Source organism: Setaria viridis, chromosome 8 (genome assembly GCF_005286985.2).
Source record: "Setaria viridis chromosome 8, Setaria_viridis_v4.0, whole genome shotgun sequence".
NCBI classification, from domain to species: Eukaryota; Viridiplantae; Streptophyta; class Magnoliopsida; order Poales; family Poaceae; genus Setaria; species Setaria viridis.
The window spans coordinates 21,684,760-21,706,634 of NC_048270.2; the positions used below are offsets into that span (position 1 = coordinate 21,684,760).

Consider the following 21,875-nt stretch of genomic DNA (forward strand, 5'->3'; position numbering starts at 1 on the left):
GATCAGACTTCACTAACAAATGCTCGTAGTTTGATAGTAAAGTCCTCTTTACTTCTTTTGACATGCCAATAAAAAATTTTTAGTTTCTTTGGATCTACTAATTTTGGCTCCATCTCCTTTGTTTTTCTTTGTTCAGTGCATGTTTTGGAGAACTCCCTCACCGTTGCTTGCGTTGCCTCCCGCAATTCCTCAGTAGTCATATCGGCTGGTAGCTTCTGAATGGGTTCAGACTTCTTTGTTTTCTTAACAGGTTCTTTCGCCTTTGGCTACCTTGGCTTGGAAGGTGGTGGTTACAGCTTCTTCAGAGGTGTTGTAGGTTCCTTGCTCGCACCAGAGTTTAGTCCCAGTGATGGTGATTGGGGAGGGGTATTTTGGTTGTCGTCGCTCGCACCATCAGGATTCGATGAAGATGGAGATGGTGATCGAGCAGGATGCGACGGTCCTAGTGGTGAAGACGGTTCTGGAGGTGGATGTGTTGGAGATGATGGTCTTAGGTTTTGAGGAGATGGTCAGTGCAGGTGATCTACGGGGAGCAATGATGCCTCCTTGGTGGGGATGATGATGTTGCATTTGTGCCATAGAATGATCCCATCAACTGCATCTCCTAGTGTCCTTTCCCCGTCACCTCTTGGGAGGTCGAGCTTTAGGTCTTCATATTGACTATCACAAATCTGCTCTAGGCCAATACTGGAGTAGCCGGTAGAATCTCCATGCCATGGGTTTTTTGTCCTGGCAGAATTAGTAAAGCACTTCCGTATGCCACCTGTACATATAGGAGAAATAAAGAAGTTATTAAACTCCCAAGGCATGGATCAATTGAGAAGATTGCATAAATTATATATATGTATACCTTAATAGTGATGTTTCCAAATGGTCTATACAGCTCACATGAGGTGAGCTGAGTGATGTCATCCATAGGGTACCATTGGTTGTTCTACGCAACCACGGGTAATCTTGGCATGTTCTCATCGGGGACCCTGTGGAAGCACAGCTGCTTCGGGAATGAGAAGGGCTGACAATGTTGGGATCCGGTAGTGCTCCAGATTGGGCCATCTCAGTAACTACCAGGGCCACTCACCAATTAATTTCTTCCTCCATTCTTACTTCATGTGAATGCACCTTAGCTTCTAACATGCGCCGCCAGCTCTCCTCTTGCTGTTCCTTTCTGCCCTTGCGGCTTCTGTACATGTTGATATCCCTACGGAAAGCAAACTTCCACAAAATGATCCCGAAACCTCGGCAACGTCCTGGGTGATCGGGATTCCCAAGCGTCAAAGTGAGCTCATCGTTCTCTCTATCAATCTTCAACTTTCCCACTTTAGCATCTTCAATGTTTTGGATAAGCCTTTCGGCCTTCTAACATTTTGTTTCATTGAACATAAGTGTCCCATCCTCTTGTCTCAGGTTGCCTTCGTGAGCATAATACCAATTCTTCGATCGATCGGGACAGTCAATAGTCGCTGGTATGATACCTCGATCGAATAGGTCTTGTTCCATCTTTTTCCATTTGGGAATTGGACTCAATTAACCACCTCGCCCTAGACGATGATGGTACTCCTTCTGGGCATTGGTTGAGTTGACACGAACCTTATTCGCACTACTTTCACTCACCTTGTATTCCAGAAATGAGTTCCAGTGATCCCTTAACTTTAGCCACTCATCAAAATCTGGAGTTCGGCCCTTCTTGATAGAGTTGGCATTCAGATTCTTCTTGAAGGTCTGGAATTGGGTTGCCATCTTCTTTAGCATCCACTCTTCACAACTTTTTCTTCGACACCTTCAGGAAGTGTGAAGTGTTTCTTGACATTTGCCAACAACATATCCTTTTGTATCCGCGGGAGCACGTATGGATCATTTTGTTTACCCTTCCATTCCCTAATGTTGATGGGCATGTTGTCCCTTACAATGGCCCCCGCATTGACTCACGAACTTTCTAGCTACATTTTTAGGAGCAATTGGCTGGCCCTCTTCTGCCACTTCGATGATGTGAAGCCTTCCGTCCTTTATCTTTGTACGACTTCGCGGCTTATTTCGCTTCATCGATCCAGAGGGCTAACAGTTAAAGATTCTTTAATTAGTACATAGTAATAATGAATACAAAATTATAGATGGGGTAAAACAATGAAAATGATATATACCTCGCTGGAACCTTCCATCACAGTAAGGTTTTGTTCCGCATTGTCATCAACGTGGTGCTCAGGCTCATCATTGCCATCACCGGACATGTTGAGGAACATGTCCGCCTAGCTACCCTCATCCTCAGTGTAGGTTATTGGAACGTTGGAGCTGCTACCACAAGCAATAATCTACTCCATTATATACCTTGCATCCTCTTCGTCTCTCATCTCAACTAATAATGACATTAGTTAAATACACATGTAATCATAGATACATTAAATTAAAAATTGTATCATAAAACGTACAAAAAAAACTTGTGAAATATACACATGAAATATAGTTGAGACCCATTAATTTGGAAGGATAAATCTTCACAGTAAGCTTCTAATAAGCTACTTATGAAATATAGCGTTGCTTACATCCAAACATTAAAATTGTCTTAGTTGCTCTTGAAAATTTGTATACAAGATACTGTGAAATATATGATGCCTAATATTTTGACATTGATGCCAAAAAAGCCAAGTGCATGACTGTATTTTCTAAATGACCTTCTGTTCACATTAACTACCAACAAGTTCTGAAAATCAATATCACACTAATGACATGTATATACAATTAAAAGAAACTTGTGACATATACAATTTTCCTAAGTATTTAAACTAATTTGTACAATTTTTCTAAGTATTTAAACTAATTTGTATAATTTTTCTATAAGTAGTTAAACTAATTTGTACTAATTTCTCTACGTATTTAAACTAAGTTGTACAATTTTTCTTAGTATTTAAACTAATTCATACTAATTTTCTAAGTATTAAATGTTATTTATACAAATTACACATTAAAAACAGTAATTACACATTAAAATAGTGATAAAAAGGGTGCTTGCGTCAGCAAGCTTCGGTGCTTGCATCAGCAAGAACCCTTTCGGTCAGGGGGCATGCCCGACCGACGGAGCGAACGGACGGCAGGGCGGCACGGCGGGCAGGTGCACATGGCGGCTGGGGCGCACGACGGGCTGGGCGGACGGGGTGCAGGCAGACGTCGGACGGGGCGCAAATGACGGCGAATCGGGTACGGGCGTGGGCTGACGGCGGATGGGGCGTAGGCACGAGCTAACAACGGACGGTAGCCGGGGCGACCGCGGATCGACAATGGATGGGGTGCGGCTGACAGGGCGTGGGGTGTGGATGGCGGTCGGGGGAGACGGCGGACGGAGACGAGTGGACAAGCGTGGGGAGTCGGAGATCCAGCAGAGTGAGAGAGACGAGGCAAGGGAGAAGGGGTGGATGTTTTAAACCCCCTAGTCCCGGGTTGATTTTGCAACCGGGACTAAAGGGCCTTTAGTCCCGGTTGCAAATTCAACCCGGGACCAGCAAAGTGAGGGAGATGAGGCAGGGGAGAAGGGGGCGGATGTTTTAACCCCCTAGTCCTGGGTTGACTTTGCAACCTAGACTAAAGGGCCTTTAGTCCCGGTTGCAACTTCCAACCGGGACTAAAGGTGCTTTTCGCGTGGGAGATGAAAAAGCACCATTTAGTCCCTATTGGAATTTGTAACCGGGACTAAAGGCGCCCCCTTTTCATTTCCTGCTGCTTTTGCAATTTTAATTTATATATGTTTTAAGTTGTTTTGCACTTATTTTGTTAAAAAAACTAAAAACTTTACATATTTTGAACATGCAAAAATATATTAAATTAGCATGTATATTTAAAATAAGTTTAAATCATAGTTGATTAAGTTTCTAAATAATTATTTTAATGCAATACTATCATCAACAAACTCTTCAATTAAATAATTTCAACGCGCAAAAAATGCAATTGATGTATGTGAAGTTAACACTGTTTATATTGATCGAATAAATATTCACCATAGAGTATTACAATATAATTCAAAGGTTCTGATGGCTATATAGGAATACATAAAGGTGTACCATATTTAGTTCATTACAATGTAACGTTAAAAAGTTATTGACGAAAGTTCGTTGGTCATGATCGCGGCATAAGTACAGAGTTTCTTCTTTGGCTAGCATGGTGTTTGGGTCAACTTCGACAGCGAATGGAGGCATGCCATCAAACTGATCATAATCATCTGAATAGTTTGTTTTGTCCTCGACTCCCATGATTTTTCTTTTACCTGGAAGAACTATGTGGTGCTTTGGCTCCCATAGTTCTTTTAATTTTTCCTGGGTTTGCTAGACATGTCCTTCACATAGAAAATCTGATGCACACCATTGGCAAGGATGAATGGTTCATCATTGTATCCAATTTTGGTCAGGTCCACTATTGTCATTCCACACTGATCTTTCATTACACCACCTCCAGTTAGCTTCACCTATTGGCAACGAAATAGAGGGATGTTCAGCAGTCCGTATTCAAGTTCCCAGATCTCCTCTATGAAATCATAATACGAGTCCTTGCTCATGTTGCTGTCTATGGCATCTATGCGGACACCACTATTTTGGTTGGTGCTTTTTTTATCTTGGGCTCTCACGTAAAATGTATAATCATTTATCTCGTAACCTTGAAATGTCACGATTGTGGTAGAAGGTCCCCTGGCTAACCAAGCGAGTTGTTCGTGAATCGCGGAGTTACCCATAAGGTGTTGACACAACCAAGAGGGAAAAGTATCCTTGTGATGACATATAATCCAGGCATTGGATTTCGTCGGGTATTGGGAACATAGAATATGCTTATGTTGGTCGATATACGGAGCCACAAAGGATGATTGTTGCAGAACAGTGAAGTGTGTTTTATGGAACAAATCAGTATCATTGCTCAAACTTGATTTCCTTCAAAGGATGCCCGTTCCCCATAGCCTCCCCTCGTGGTGTGATGTTGGAACCCCAATCAATTTAATTGAGTCAATAAAATCAACATAAAACTCAATAACCTCCTCTATTCCATATCCCTTGGTGATCCTTCCTTCTGGACGGGCACGATTATGAACATAGATTTTTAGGACTGACATGAACCTCTCAAAAGGCTACATATTGTGCAGGAATACTAGACCGACAATAATAATCTCTTTGATTAGGTGAACCAGGAGGTGCGTCAAAATATTGAAGAAGGATGGTGGAAATACCAACTCAAAGCTGACAAGACATTGTATCACATCGTTCTGTAGCTTTACTAGCTTGGTTGGATCTATTGCCTTCTGTGAAATCGCATTGAGAAACGTGCATAGCTTTACGAGCGCCAATCGTACATTCTCTAGTAGAATACCCCTCAGTGCAATCGAAAGCAACTGGGTCATTAACGTGTGGCAGTCATGAGCATTTAGATTTGTGAACTTCTTTTCTTTTATATTTATTATTCCCTTTATATTTGAGGAGTACGCATACAGAACCTTGATACTATTCATGCATTCAAACATGCTATCCTTCTCTTCCTTGCTAAGAGTGTAACTAGCAGGATATAAGTAGTGCTGTCCTTTATCTCGCTTTTCCGTATGTAGGTCATCTCATTGCTTCATACATTTCAGGTTCTATTGTGCTGCCAATGTATCTTTTGAGTTCCCATAACAACCTATGAAGACTAGCACGTTCACGCAAAGAATCTTCATCAGGTGCATCACGTCTATTGCGGTCAGACCTCTAGGATTTCCCAATAAGGTAGCTCACAAAATATAGACTTCTTCTACATGGGTGCACGTCTGTTATCATCATTCGGAACAGGTTCACTACCAAGACCCTTTCCAAAGACTACCCTTACATCTTTTATCATCTCAAATACACGCTTTCCATTACGGTGTGCAGGTTTTTTACGATGGTCTGGTGCCCCTTTGAAATGCATTCCTTTCTTTCTTAACAGGTGGTTAGCAGGAAGAAATCATGATGGCCCATATTGACAACCTTCCTATAATATTTCAAATACATGCTATCTGTGTTGTCTAAATAGTGGGTGTAGACCCGATATCCCTTTTTTGTCTATCTTGAAAAGTTACTCAGCGTAGACCAATCATTGATGGCTATGAATAACAATGCTCATAGGGGAAAGCTCTCTTGTTTATTCTCATCCCACACACGTACATCTTCTTCTTTCCAGAGGAGTAAAAGTTTATCAACCAACAACCTTAGGTACACGTCAATGTTGTTGCCAGGTTGTTTTGAGCCTTGGATAAGAAATGACATCATAATGAACTTCCGCTTCATGCATAGCCAAGGAGGAAGGTTGAACATACATAGAGTCACAGGTCAAGTACTATGACCACTACTCAACTCACCGAATGGATTGAATCCATCAGTTCTTAAATCAAACCTTATGTTCCTTGCGTCACTTTCAAAGTCTGAGAATGCTCTATCAATTGATCTCCACTAGACCCCATCCGCGGGGTGTCTCAGCATATCATCTTGCTTACGTTCTGCATCAACTTAGCATTCGTCTTGTTTCTGAACAAACACTTCAAACGTGGTATTATAGGAAAATACAACATCACCTTTGCAGGAACTCTCTTCTTGGGAGGTTGCCACTCGACATCACCAGGATCATCTCGCCTAATCTTATACCGCAGCGCTCCACACACAGGACAAGCATCCAATTTCTCATATTCATCACCATGATAGAGGATACAATCACTAGGGCATGCGTGTGTCTTCTGAACCTCCAATCCCAGAGGGCAAACAACCTGTTTAGCTTCATATGTTGTGGAGGGCAATTCATTATTCTTGCGAAGAATGTTCTTTACAATTTTCAATATCCACTGAAATACCTTATTGGACACACCATTTTTTACCTTCCATTGCAGCATTTCCAGTGTGGTACCTAGTTTTTTATACCCCTGCTTGTAATCTGGGTACAATAATTTTTTGTGATCATCTACTATGTGCTGCAACTTTTTTGATTCTTTCTCAGTTTCGCAATCTCTCTGTGCATCCCGTAGCACCTGACCAAGATCATCAATAGGGTTGTCTTCTACAAACTCTTCTTCATTAGCCTCGCCCATTGTAGTATCTGCAAAGTTTGGCCTATAGCCCAGTCTGGAATGTTATTATCATCCTCCTCTTTTTCGCCATCTTCCATTATAACCCCTCTTTCGCCGTGCTTGGTCCAAACCAAATAGTTAGGCATGAAATCATATCTAAACAAGTGGCTGTAAATAGTCCCCCAAGAAGAGTAGTCCTTCTTGTTATTGCATTGGAAGTATGGACAACATATGAATCTCTTCTATGGCTTGCTAGCTTTGGTCACTTCGAGAAAATAATGCAAGCCATCAACAAACTCCTTGGTACGTATGTCCGCATTATACATCCGTTGTCCATCCATTTGCATTGTATTACATGAAAAATGGACATAGATCTTCGTATTAGATAAATAACTTGATCAATATTAGGTAGGGGAAAAAATAGAGTAAATGTGTTTATAATATTTAGTCCTTGCAATAAACATGAAATAAATAAATTATTACGTGAGAAATGGACATAGTTCTTTGTATTAGATAAAGAACTTGATCAATATTGATAATTTACACCAATCAACCTTCATAAATATAAAACAATTCACATGAAAATTACACCAATCAACATTCATAACATTCACTAGGTCGACAAGACAATAAAGATACATATGCACTAAAGATTACAGATGCTCCATAGTGGACTTCATGTAGTAAATTATCCTAAAATATTGGTACAACATAGTAGAATGTTCGTCCTCCAAACCATCTCTGCACATGACTCAATCTTGTACGAAGTATATGGAGAGTCACCTCCGCTCCTCTAGTACCAGAAAATAATGGTACAATAGAAGATCTTTGAATCCACATACTCGGGCTGAATATCATAGAAGAATCTTGAAATAATTGTCCAAACATCTCTTGAAGCAAGTGCCACATTCTCATAATAGAAGTATGGTGGCACACACACAATAGCCCATCCAGGCAAAAGATCTGTTCACTGAGCATGGCCCATGGTGGCAAGCCAAAACCAACCAAAAGCTGCTAGGTCAAGGTCAGTCAACAAATCTCTGCCTGAAGAGGATATTGGGCCAACATACTTCTATTACGACAATTAGGCTCCAAAAGGCGTTTGGAATACTATTTCAAGATTCTTTTATGATATTCAGCTCAAGTTTGTGGATTCGAAGTTCTTCTGTTCTACCATTATTTTTGGATTTTTGACTCCATGAAGTCCACTATGGAGCATTTGTATGCTTTATTAGTGTATCTTTGTTGTCCTGTTCCACAATTGTAGCATTAACTTGACCAGTGTAATTTTCATGTCACTCTAATTTAACATGAAAACTTTCCAAAAAATTGTAGCAATGACCAAATTCTTTTTCATATGCCTACAATATATTTACAAACTAATCATACAAACTAAAATAATGGTACAATATAGTAGAATGTTCGTCATCTAAGCCATCTCTACACATGACTCAATCTTTTACGAGAATCACCTCCGCTCCTCCGATACCAGAGAATAGTGTAAGCACATTCATGCCATGTGCAGACATTGTTCTCTGGTATTGAAGGAGCGGAGGAACCAGCTCTTTAGAATTTTCCTCCAATACCAAAGAATGGAGCGCCACCTCCGTTCCTCCAATACCAGAGAATAGTGTAAGCACATTAATGCCATGTGTAGATACTGTTCTCTAGGATTGGAGGAGCGGAGGTGGTACATCCATTGCCGATCCATCTGCATCGTATTACGTGAAAAATGAACATAGGGCTTCGTATTAGGTAAAGAACATGATCAATATTAGGTAGGGAAAAATAGAGCAAATATGTTTATAATATTTAGTCCTTGCAATAAACATGAGATAAATAAATTATTGGTCAAAGAAATAGAATTATTGTTAAATTACAGTGACATGAAAAATTGTAGCAATGACCAAATTCTATTTCTTACACCTACAATTTATTTACCTTAATTTTATTGCAATGACTAAATATTAAAAATACATTTACTCTATTTTTTTCCATATCTAATATTGATCAAGTTCTTTACCTAATATGAATCATATAGAACAAGCAAGCTATCCATCCAATTCTAGCTGAAAAACATGTATAAATAAAAAGCCTCTCCATTCTCCCTCATTCTAAAAAACTCATTTTTCTCTATCTCTAAAGCATAAAACAAAGCATAATAATAATAAATGAAGGGAGGATGAAGTAGCTAACCTTTACAACACTTTGGATGAGTGAAATCCCCACGAAAATGAGGAAAAAAATTGGGCAGCACCTGCCCTAAGGTTGCTTCCTCGCCATGGAGAGGAGGAGGAAGAAACTCTCGATCTCTGGTGGAGTGGCTCGGGCTCGAGGAGGAAGAAGAGCTCTTAGTCTGGTGAATTTATAGGCGAGGAGCTTTTGTCCCGGTTGGAAATTCCAACCGGGACAAAAGCCCCCCCCCTCGGGAGGTTGGAATTACGAAATAGGACTTGGGGGGGGGGGGGAGGGCGAAACGGGACTAGGGGGACTTTTGTCCCGGTTGGAATTTCCAACGGGGACAAAAGCTCCCACTGTCGTGTAACGACCCCGGTTAAATCTTTCGAGTTAATCTTAATCCAAGTCCCAAAATTCCTCTGTCTCAGCACTTCCCGAGCAGGAGTGCTCCACTCCAGTTCCCAGTCCCGACCCCTGAAGACCCCAACCCACCCCGCCAGTTCCTTCTAAGTCTCAACAACAGTGTCCCTTTCAATCTGGAGTAGAGGAGAAACCGAGACTGACGGGTGGACCCGCAATCTTTTCCCCGGATCTCCCGAAGCAGACGCACTCGAGCGGCCTACACCGCTTCAGAGCTCCCCCGCCGCGTGGCTCAACTTCTCCGATGCTCGCCGCTTCGCCCAGTCGCCAGCCGCGACAGGATGGATTCCTGCGCCCTCCTCCCCAATCGCAGCGGAAGCCCCTCTACACCCCTTTCTGCAGCGCCTCGTCTCGCTCGCGCCCTCGCCGGCCGCGCCTTGGTGCTCTGTCGCCGCTGTGGCAGAGCTTTGCCGCCTGCTACGTCAAACCGCCTCGTGGCTCGCGCCCATCATCATCTCACCGGATCCCCGGTTGCAAGGCCCGATGTCTTCCAGCTTTTCCGCCGCCTCTACACAGTCGCGCCGCCCACGAACTCGCTACGCGATGATTCCTCCACCACCAACCCCGACTCCGGCCGCGACAGTTCCTTGTCCGCCTTGCCAGAACTGCGCCCGGCAAACCACTGTTTCGCGCTCGCCCGAGCAGCCGTAGCCCGCCTGTCTTCTCACCTGTTGCAACCTCGCTTGTAGCGCGGTTCTCCCTGTCACACCAATCAGATCCACCGCACGATGACGCCCGCCTCCGCCAAATCTCAGCCCCGGCAAAACCGCGCCTGCGCCGCCCTATCTCCAAGTGCCCAATAGCCGAGGACGCTATCTCCGAAGTCCTGTTCCGCCGCCCATCGCTGCTCAATCACAGCCATGGCAGCGCACTCCCTCCTTCTCTTCCGATCTCCGTGCCACTCGAAATCTCTCTCTTCCGCGCCGCTATAAAAAGGGAACGCCAGAGTTCCACCGGAGTTCCTTCACTTTTGCTGTTTCGCCGCCCCTACTCTGAGAGCACTTGAGCAATCCCACTGAACCTCTTGAGAGTTCTCCTTCTCGGCTCAGACCCGCTTCGTCCCAATCCACCCAGCCGCCTGCTCCTCCGCACTGTGCTAGAGCTTCCTTGTTGCTCACAAGAAGCTCCGCCGTCGCCGGAGCACCGCCGGATATCGCCCCTCCCAAGCCTTAGTGCTTAAAACCTTCCGCCCAAGTCTACTCCTTCCCGACCCCAAAGCTCCACCTATAAATCGAAGGTAAGCTGCGACCCCTCACCGGTTCGCTCGACCCCTTTTCCGTCTCGCCCGACCCTGTCTGTTAGCCGACCCTTATCTGCCTTGCCCGAGGACTCGGCTGTATCCTTTCCTTGACCTGAGGGTACATGTGTAAAAGAGCGGGGACTTCTCTACGTTAAGTCTGAGGACCCCCAGCACAGCTATTCCTCTAGTTTAAGGGTCAGATCATAAGTTTCTTCCCATCCGACCCTTTTATCTTGCTCTCCACCAACGAAAGTAAATTTCCCCACCTTTTTTGTAGCCTTGCTGCAAGTGTTCGAGCTTGACGGCAAGTGTTGTTAAAATAACCGTCTAAACACTAACTCCTGCATTGCATTCGTGTAGAGTTTCATCTTGCTGACGGCATCTACGAGCTACACCCGGTTCCAGAAGACGGAGCTGTAGCTGAGCTACTAGTTCCAGAAGCCGAAGTCACCCCAGCTGAAGACCCACTTCCCTCCCCTCCACTTGAAGTCAAGCCCCGGAGCATGAACCCCAAATTTTTTCCCAAACTTGCGCATGCCTTCTTTCTCATGTTTGTGCATTTACGTATAGGAGTTGTTTGCAACCTTAGATGCATGACATAGTTCCTTTGATCTGAACACTAGTTTGTTGGGTCGAGTAGTTGCACTGCTTAAATAGGTATCGGTAAAAGCCGAGTGATTTCCTGTCACTCGCGAGTTATAGGAGTTGGTTGTTTTCCCTCCTGTTACAACTATAAGGACGATGGACGGGGCAGGGTTTTGGTTAACTCTTTTGGTGGTCGGCCAATCGTCCCGTCTGTCTATGGAATCTATTAAGGCCCGACAGTGGTGGTGTTCGTGATCAAGTGTTTGAAAGTACTAATTTCATACCTAGTATGGGATGGGGAAGCCTAGTACCTGATTGAACTAGGGCATGTCTTATACCCCTGCTGTCCCTGGAACGAGGTTCCCATGGTGCATCATGTGGGTGCAAGTGCGGTCACAGTACGGTAGAGGCCGGGACTGTGGAGCATTGCATGCCAAGGGAAGTTTGGACCTGACACGTGCCTGGGAATTGATGGGGATGGCCGACACAGGAAGCGACCCTTGTGGTGCGCGGATGTCGTGAGATTAGGTTCGCCATGCATGGTTAAGAAACTCGAATCGATTCATCTGCCTCTCACAGTTTGAGACTGCTTGATCGCTATGCTACATTGAGTAATGAAAGAGTCTGATGATGACATGGTCTTGATGATGAGCTTATATACATAAAGTTGGATCTATGTTTGCTTAGAGTAAGCTGCCAACGTAGACTGGTTAATGAACTTAGAATTTGAGCTAAAACTTGAAAGCAAGGACCTAACATAGTAGCTTTTGGCAAATAAACCCCTCAGCCAAAGAGCCTTGCATGTCTAGACGTGGTGGAGTAGTTTTACCACCGGTCGGTTAAGTCTTGTTGAGCTTAGCAACTCATCCTTGTTTGTGGCTTTCTTTTCAGGTGAAGTCGCAACTCCTGAGTTTGCTCCTGTTGGCACTTGGTCGCCCCAGCTCCCTCCGGGTTGGACGGTTGAGTGGGGTCCTTCCTCGGACGGCGAGGAAAGGGATCACTGATGTCCTGATCGGCCTCGTCAGGGACATCCGACCCCGGCGCTAGCTTCCGCAATTTTACCTTTCCGCTGCTTTTGAATCTTGTAAAACTCTGACTTTCGTTTGATGTTGAACTAAATTTGTCAAACTTGTTTAACCCAGTGGATCTGTTGTATTCCCTGGAACCACCCACCTTCGTGTGAGTTTTGCTAATCCGGTCCTGTTAAGTGGTTAAATCGGATGAAATCCGACGGCACTTCGAGTTAACTTGATTAAGGCATGAGTGTCGCGTGTCAGGCGACTTAACCGTGCTTTAATCAAGGTAATCCGAGGTGGTTCCGCCACATGTCGGTGCCTGATTTTTTAGCCATTACAACCGTGACTAAAGCTCCCTCCGTCGGTGGCCTTCGGTGGCTCATTTTTGACCCAGGACTAAAGACACTTTAATCCCGAGTCCAAAGTCGACTGGGACAAAAACTCCTAGATGGAAGGTGAGTTCTCTAGCAGTGAGGGTTACTTTATGATATATTCATAATGACAGATTTAGATGTTTTTTTAGAAAACACAATATACATCTAATGGCTATGATGATTTAAGACTATCAGATTGATGGCAAGATGTTTATGATTTTTGTAAGAATTTATATGATTTTTTTCAAATGCGTCATGTGCGGATTAACATGGGGACTCACTACGGGAGACGGGAGATTTGCTGAGTGCCCCAGGTACTCGGCAAAGTCCTAAAAGCACTCAGCAACCACTTTGCCGAGTGTTGCACTCGGCAACCAACACTCGGCAAAGATGTTAACGGCAAACATATTTTTGCCGAGTGTTTTTCTTCGTGCACTCGGCAAAGCCTATGCCGAGTGCCAAAAAACACTCGGCAACATTTTTTGCAAAAAATAAAAAAAAAACAACCACGGTCGGCACCACTGGCCGCCGCCACCACCGGCCGCCGCTGCTACCCCACGCCGCCACCACTGGCCCCCGTCACCACCGGCCGCCGCTGCCACCCCACGCTGCCACCACTGGCCGCCACTGCCGCCCCACGCACATGCCCGCCGCCGCCGAGCCCCCTCCTCGAGCACACGCCGCCGAGCTTGGATCTGGCCGCCGGTGGGAAGAGGGAGGTCGAGGGACCTCGCCCGGCTGCCAGATCTCGCCCACCGGTGGGGAGAGTGAGGGGGCGGCGGGAGAAGGAGGGGAGGGAGGAGGGAGAAGGAGGCCGCCGAGCTCCGGCCGGATTTGGCCGCCGCCAAGCCCCCTCCTCGAGCTGCCGCCACCGGAGCCCCCTCCCTCGAGGCGCCTCGCCCGGCCGCCGGATCTTGCCCGCCAGTGGGGAGAGGGAGGGGCTTGGCCGCTGGATCTGGCCCGCCAGTGGGGAGAGGGAGGGGTCGGAGATGGAGGGACCGGGCTGGCTCAGGCATGAGGGAGGCGAAGGGGCGCCGGTTGCAGGGAGAGGGAGGTGGGGGAAGGAGGGGGCGCCGGTGTTGCGGAGGAAGGAGGGGGCGCTTGGGGAGGTGGAGGAATCGAGGGGGCGCGTCTGGGCGTTGGAGGGGGGGTGGGGTGCTGAAGTAGATTTTTTTGATGTTTGCCGAGTGTCCCGATCTGGGACACTCGGCAAAGGTTTCTTTTTTCTTTTTTTCTTTGAATTTTTTTTGCTGAGTGCGGAAAAGAAAATACTCGGCAAACTCTTTGTTTGCCGAGTGCTAAAAAGAAAACACTCGGCAAACCTTTTGTTTGTCGAGGTAATTATTTTGCTGAGTGTTTTTCACGAAACACTCGACGAAGAGAGCTTTGCCGAGTATTCGAAGGAATACACTCGGCAAACAAAAAACACTCTGCAAATTAGAGGTTTCCGGTAGTGACTGTAAAAGGTTTCTCCAATTAGTTATAGCAAAATACATAACTGTTTACTAAGGTCGGCAGAATATTAGATCTTAAAACATGCCAGTGGTCATTGGGTAAGATCGAAATCATAATGTCTTAAACACAAGACTATAGGCATGTTTGCTTGAGACCCTTGGAGACCTTTTTAGTCGAGGCAGCAGCACGAGACGTTGGATTTGGAGCGCCTATGGTCGGATATAGCCACAAGCCCTAAAAAATGGATTCTATTAACTATGATTATGGAATCAGATCCTCCGGTCCAAAGCGTGTAGATTCAAAATCGTGCGATAGAATCCCAAATTTTGATAACTAGACCGTCATACCTCGGTTATGTTGCATAGAATATCTGCCTTTTATCGTTCGTTTCTGGAATCGGTACCCCCCTCTCCGTTCCATAATTAATGGAAGTTGCTGTGAATAAATTGTCCTGTGCATGATTGTTCTGATCCGTTTATTTTTTTTCTTTTATAAAAGGGTCCTGCTTTCCACAAGTGTGCATGTAGTACAATTAATTCATGTGACTTTGATATCATAATGAACAGGAAATAAACATTGAACTGTAAATTCACTTGTGCGGAGTATATAACTAGTATTATTGTGCAGCTAGCTTCCCACACCCTTTGTTCTCTGACCTATTTTCTCATCACTGACCACACTGAACTGATGCCCACTCGATGAGTCCAGAAGCATGTTTGCTACCTTGGGAATGAATTGCATCGAGGAAACATTTTCCACGACCATAATGGATCTGACAATCTCCACAATAGTAATCAGGTGCACTCGATCCGATGATGAAATGACCGATGCTCGCCACTCATCCGCACAAAGGAGTGCTCCCATATATGGAACGTATTAGCGCTGCGAGGTAGTGGGTAGTGACAAACATGAAAGTAGTTTATTGCTAGCAGATCGTAGCATCCATCTATTTTTTGCTGAAACACTTGTTCTAGTGGGACGTACGAGTCATGTTTGGTATTCATATGTCCAAAGCATCATGAAGCATCAAACTGTTTGCAAATTGCAGCTATTTGTGATTGTAAGCTTTTTTTTTTTGGCTGCTTCCAAAGCTCAGTATAGCCTTGCATAGTACAAATGGTGAAGAAAAGTTGGACATTTCAAGTTTAAAATGTGATAATGATGAAATACTAGTGACATGCGTAGGAAACTTCTCAATTCAAAATGTGGAATGTGACATTGATGAAATAATTGCCATCATCGCCATGGCTTGTCTTCCTCAAAACCAGGGTGCCCCCAACCGTCGTCACGACGACGCTTCTGTACTTGCGCGTTATCAACATTATGCCATCATCATTTCTTTTTAACTCCTCAGTAAGACTGGATCGCGTAAATCATGTTTTCTTCATGAATTCCATATTGTTTTTATGATTCCATATTATTTTTATTGTCAAGTAGATCTATGGTGTATGGATATGTTCTACACATGATTATATTATACTCATCCATCCTAAGTCATTCCAAGAATCTTGGACAGTCAAAGTATCTCAAATTTGATCAAATTTATATGATAATATAATAACATTTATGATGTTATCTATGTATCATTAGATTCTTCATCAATTATATTTTCATAGTATACCTATTTGATGTCATAAATCTTATAATTTTCTTTATAATTTTGATCAAACTTGAGATGCTTTGACTCTCCAAGATTCTTGGAATGACTTATAATTTGGGATGGAGGGAGTATTTTTCTTACATGAATATGCTACTTAATCTCTTTATGTTTATTATTTATCCTTGCATTAAGTTATATTCCTTCCATCACAAATTATTATTCGTTTTAGCTTTTCTAGTTACATAACTTTTACTATGTATTTAGACATACACTATACCACAACCCAAAATTACCGTCGGATATCCGACGGTATAAGTACAAAAATACCGTCGAATAGTTAGTCGTTATAACTCTACGTTGGATCATTAGTCGGTATTACATGTTGTAGCAACTAGAGATCGGTCGGTATACAAAATTATGTATTCACATTGAACCATCGGTCGGTACAGCTCAAAAATTACGTCCAACTATTCGTCGGGATACGTAGCACACAGGCCATGAGCGCTCCCCGCACACTTCCGGCCCAACTTGCGCGAAAAAAGGCCCACCGATCACTCCCAAACCCTAGTCCTCCGAGATCCTATCTCCCAGACCAGCCGCCATGACCTTGCCTCTCGTCTCCCGGCCCTCTCCCTCCGTCTCCGTCTCCCTCTCCCTCCATCTCCCTGCCGCCGCCGCCCCTCCCCTCCCTCCCTCTCCCTTCCCCCGCCGCCGGCGGCCGGCCCCCGCTGCTGGACTGGACAGGGACAGGACCCTAAGCCCGGGCGGCGGCGCACCCCTGCCCCGACGGAGGGGACGGCACCTTAAGCCCGGGCGGCGGTGCACCCCATGCCCCGGCATCGACAACCTCCTGCATTGGCGCGTCGCCACCCCGGCTTCACCCGCAACCAAGGCGGCCACCACTTGGAGTCCAACCCTCGCGCCGACCCTGAGCTGCATGCCGGCACCTCCCCGACTTCGACCCCAAGCTGGACGCCGATGCCTTCACCACTTTGACCCCGAGCAGGACGCCGACGCTTCCTCAACTTCGACCCAAGCTGAACGCCAGCGCCTCCCCGACTTTATCCCCATCCAGGACGCCGCCGCCGCCTCCGCCTCCCCAACCCATCTGCCGCACCCTCCCCTACCCTAAAGGTGGGTTGGATCTTTGATTTGTGGTAATTGATGCCTGTTCCTCTCTTTGTGCTACTGGATTTTCGAGCAAACAGATCGAGCTTTTACAGTGGATTTGAGTTCTAGAGTTTGATCATGGTGGATTAGGGTTAAGCATTGTCTCTTGTCAGGTGTAATCCTGGTTTGGTTGAGTTGGAAAAATAATGGGTGTCGATAAGATTTGATTAGTTCCGTTTAGGTTCTAGATCACTGGCCATAGTACATGCTTTGCAATGGTGGTTGTGTAGTATAGTACTCAAAACATTGGGGAAATACCTTATGCTCCAGGCTTTTAGGTTCCAACTTATTTGGTGAAAGTTTTTCTTAGTTATTCAATGTTCATTTGTGATCATATGGTTCAATGCTTCATATTCTTCCTGTTAAACAATTACTGGGAATTAATTGTGGTGTATTGTGTAAATTCAGAGATATTGAAAGTGGTGTTGTTAGCCTGTTAACTGTACAGTTCAAAACCGTGTTGTTATTATTCAGTTACTTCTTAACTTAGAGCTGAACTTCCATGTTTTCAAAAAACAGAGAAGAAGATGAACTTCTCAAAAAGCATAAATTTGTATGGCTTATTGGCTTAGAAAAATTAAGATATAAAGCAGCCAAGGTCATACTAATGCTGATATATGTTGCGTGAGCAAGAGTAAATATCCTTGAGTATTTTTTTAATTCCTAGAATTCCATCTGTAGAACTTTGACATGAGTACATGACAATATTTTTTTGAGTATTTACTTCCGCTTATTTTTGAGTTACTTGTGGATGCATGCCGCAAGATCCTGAAAGCCAGCTGGAATGCAAAAGAAAGGTTTTCTTTACTTTTCACACACTCCTTTATTTCCATGTTCACTAGATATTCTCTATGACATGGAAAAACTTGATGCCTGCTGTTAAATTCACTGTTTATTCTGATCTTTTTTTACTTAATCCAAAACAATAGGGTATGGATGTTTGGATGCTGGGAATACATTTAATCATTTCCAAAGATAAAGATACCATCTATTTCATTCTTATATGTTACCTCTAGTATGTATTTGTTTTTTATTCAGCTCCATGTGCACACATAACTAGTAGATTCAGTATACTTAAAGTTTTGACTCATTTTGCACCTCTGGATTTTCTATGCAAATACCTATCTCTCAAATACCGCTACCTACTGTGAGCAATTGATAGGGAAATTTGTGGTAAAGTTTGCCTAAAGAACGAATAGACATCTATTTGGTAGTTGTCAGAAAGCCTGAAAGCTATGTATCCATGCATGGTCTGAACTCTTGCCAGTGGTACAAATTTCATTTGTCCTCACCAATCTGAACTCAAAGAGATCCTTTATTTGGAGCACTGTACTTCTGGATTTATGTCTGTGGAGTGGTGTTATATTGAGCTTAATTTGTTGCTGTTCATGCAGCGGTATAATTGCTCCATCACCAGATGAATACCCATTTCTGGGCCTTAATCTTCTGAGGCTGTTGGCTGAGAATAGAGTTGCCGAATTCCATACTGAGCTGGTGCCTAATTTGTGCTGAAGTGGATAATTGGGAAGTGCTCTGTTCAATTGTGTAAATTGCTATGTCATATGTACAGTATTAAGTACACTGAATTCATCATTTACCTATATACTAGTTTAATGGTCTCTGATTGTTTCTCTTTTGCTTGTTCCTATATTGTGAATTTAGTGCTGAAAAGGGATGCAATTCTGCCTCGACCCTATGCTGAAATAAGCACTATGGCTGATGCTCAAATGATGTGAATTGCATGGCCATATAGAAAAGTAATCACCTGAACTTGTCTTTGTTTATTTTTTTCCATCTCCAGTGATTGACCAAGATGCTAACTGATGGTATGTGTTGTAGTTGAAAGTTAGCAAGGCATCAAAATCCTTCCAGGGTGCTGCAGCTAGTGCAGGTATTTATAGTTGCTAACTGATGATATGTCACATACTTATGATTTAGATTAAGCATGACCTTGCAAACATAGAAGAAGCATGGAATGTACCATATCTTCTAAAACCATAGAGATGGTTGGGTGCTGTATGAGCTACTTTGATGACATGGCATTTTACTTTTCTGCTACTTTGCTCAAAATTATCACTAATTCCATGACATTGCTTTCAGGCAGTTTTGGAAGAAATGCTAGAAGGGTCCCTTGAAGCTGGTTGCAAGCTAATCAAGTGTTCATTGATTTTGTGTTGTTTTGGAGTATGTATAGATGACATTTTGCCCTCAACCTTGGCTGCGAGCTTGGATGTTTGGCTGTGAGCTGAGCTTGGTTGTAGTGAATTTTGATATTTTGGTCTCAAATAGTAGTTGCAGAAATGGTCTCAAATATTTTGGCTGTAAGCTGAGCTTGGATGTTTGACTTTTAATGAATGTTAAGAAGTTGTAGCTGTGTATGATTGATGGACATGATGAGCTAGTGATGTTGTTATGTGGTTCCATTAATTGAATGAAAGCTTTTATACCTAATATGGCCGCTTGCTTTGTGATTTATGTGTGTACATGGATATTAGATTAATCTTTGTTTTCGATTTTTTTGATATATCCAAACGATCCTGTCGAACTGTTGGTCGCTATAAACTCGTAAGAGCATTGAACTATTGGTCGGTATAAATGCGTAGAGAGCAACCGACTATTGGTCGGTATAAATTCGTCGATCGTTATAGACTTATACCGACGCCACTTATAACGACTAAAGGCTGCGATCGGCATAACGCTATAACGACCGATGATCCATCGTTACAACGGCTTATACCGACCAAAACGAAGTTGCTACATTGTGGCTGTGGTATAGTGATATTACATATCTTAATGCATATCAAAATCTATGTATCTAGAAAAATCAAAAAGAATACAGATCTAGTCCATCAAGCAGTGCTAACATAAGTAAAAGAAATCCACCACGTGTTCCGTCATGCAAGCACTGTAACTATCTTCAACCCTCAGACCTCACTCTAACTATCCTCAACCCTCAGACCTCAGCCGTTGTAACTATCTTCAACCCTCAGGCCTCGGCCGCTATAACACCTCAAATGTTTGGTGCCTAGCTTTCCAACCTACTTTTGCTTCTTAAAAAGTGAATAACTAAACTAAAGGGATCTGGAGGAGACAGGTGCTGTCACAAGGTAGCTTTTGTGCAGTTCAATTTTACCAGCAACCTTGAGCTCGCTTTCGGGGGTGTTTGGATACGAGGTGCTAAACTTTAGGAGGGTCACATCGGATGTTCGAACGCTAATTCGGAGGACTAAACATGAGCTAATTATAAAACTAATTGCAGAACCCTATACTAATTCGCGAGATGAAACTATTAAGCCTAATTAATCCATCATTAGCAAATGGTTACTGTAGCACCACGTTATCAAATCATGGACTAATTAGGCTTAATAGATTCGTCTCACAAATTAGACTCCATCTGTACAATTAATTTTGTAATTAAACTACATTTAATACTTTGGATAGTAGTTTACGAGGGTGTATCCCCCTTCACCGGCTGCGAGACTTTCGTCGAAATTAGCCACTGCCGCTCATTAGGTGCGTACCGATTCGTTTATCTCCGTCGTCTTCCCCTTTCCTCTCGGGCGGCAGAGCACCGCAAGGCCGCAACCACCCGCACGCCGCTAGGTTCCCCCTGTTCTCCGGCGGCACACGGGGTGAAACGCGGCGGCCGGCCCTCTCCGCCCCCGCACGCCCCCCCACCCCACCTCTCTCCTCCTCCTGCCTTCAGAAGTTCCCGTCAGACGCACTCGCGGTGGCCGGCGGATCCAGGTGCCACCGATTCCTCTCTTTCTTTCCTGACGCCGCCGCTTCCCCATTTTCTTCCTGACGCCGGCGCTTGCTCATTTTGTTCCTGACGCCGCTGTCGACTCTGCTGCCGGAGCTCCCTCGCCAGCGCCAGGAGGTCCCCTTCGGTGGCAACCTTCTCCATCCCCGCTAGCGCCATCTCCCCTGGCCGCTTTGCACCCTGTTCGCCTCCCCTGCGAGATCTTGCATCCTTGCCTCCCCCCTGTCTGATCTGCAGGTAATCTCCCCCAACTGCCTCGCGTCAGGTCCAGCACGGTGCACGACGACGCAGCTGCCAATCTCGCGCGCCCTCCCTCAACGGCGAAGATGATGACCGAGGACGCCTTCCTCCCTGCGGCCCTGCGGGCTTCGTCTCCCTGCAGCACGTCAGCATGTCATGTGTTTGATAAAATGTTCCTATCAGATACTGTGTGTTGATTTACTACCGGAAACAGTAACTTTGCCGAGTGCCTGAAGAGCCAAATACACTCGGCAAAGGGTTTGCCGAGTGTAACACTCGGCGAACTCGACTCGGCAAAGTTTCCCTCGGCAAACAGTGGGTTTGCCGAGTGTCGACCGTCGGGCACTCGGCAAAGCCTTTGCCGAGTTCTGCAAAACACTCAGCAAAATATAACACTCGGCACAAAGGCGATAACGGTCAGCGACGGTAACAGCTACTTTGCCGAGTGTCAGACGGCAGACACTCGGCGAACCCTTAAATTTTGCCGAGTGTATTTATACTTTGCACTCGGTGAAGGTACACAGTTTGCCGAGTGTATTTCAGATGACACTCGGCAAACAGAATATCTTTGCCGAGTGTATTTTATGCGGCACTCGGCAAAGAGGCTCCACCCGCCAGATTTCTTTCAGCCGTTTGCCGAGTGTCTCCCAGTGGCACTCGGCAAAGTTGCATAGTTTGCCGAGTGCCTTCCTCATGGCACTCGGCAAACAGGCCAATCCCGCAAAAATGTTATGACGCCTTTGCCGAGTGTTTTGGCAATGCACTCGGCAAAGACGTCGATGTAACAGAAAATGGCCT

General features: G+C 44.6%; 1 pseudogene; it reads left to right on the plus strand.

Annotated features, from left to right (window-relative positions):
* Nucleotides 1-409: 409 nt before the first annotated feature.
* Nucleotides 410-21,875, plus strand: part of LOC117834366 (uncharacterized) — a 35,039-nt pseudogene continuing 13,573 nt past the window's right edge.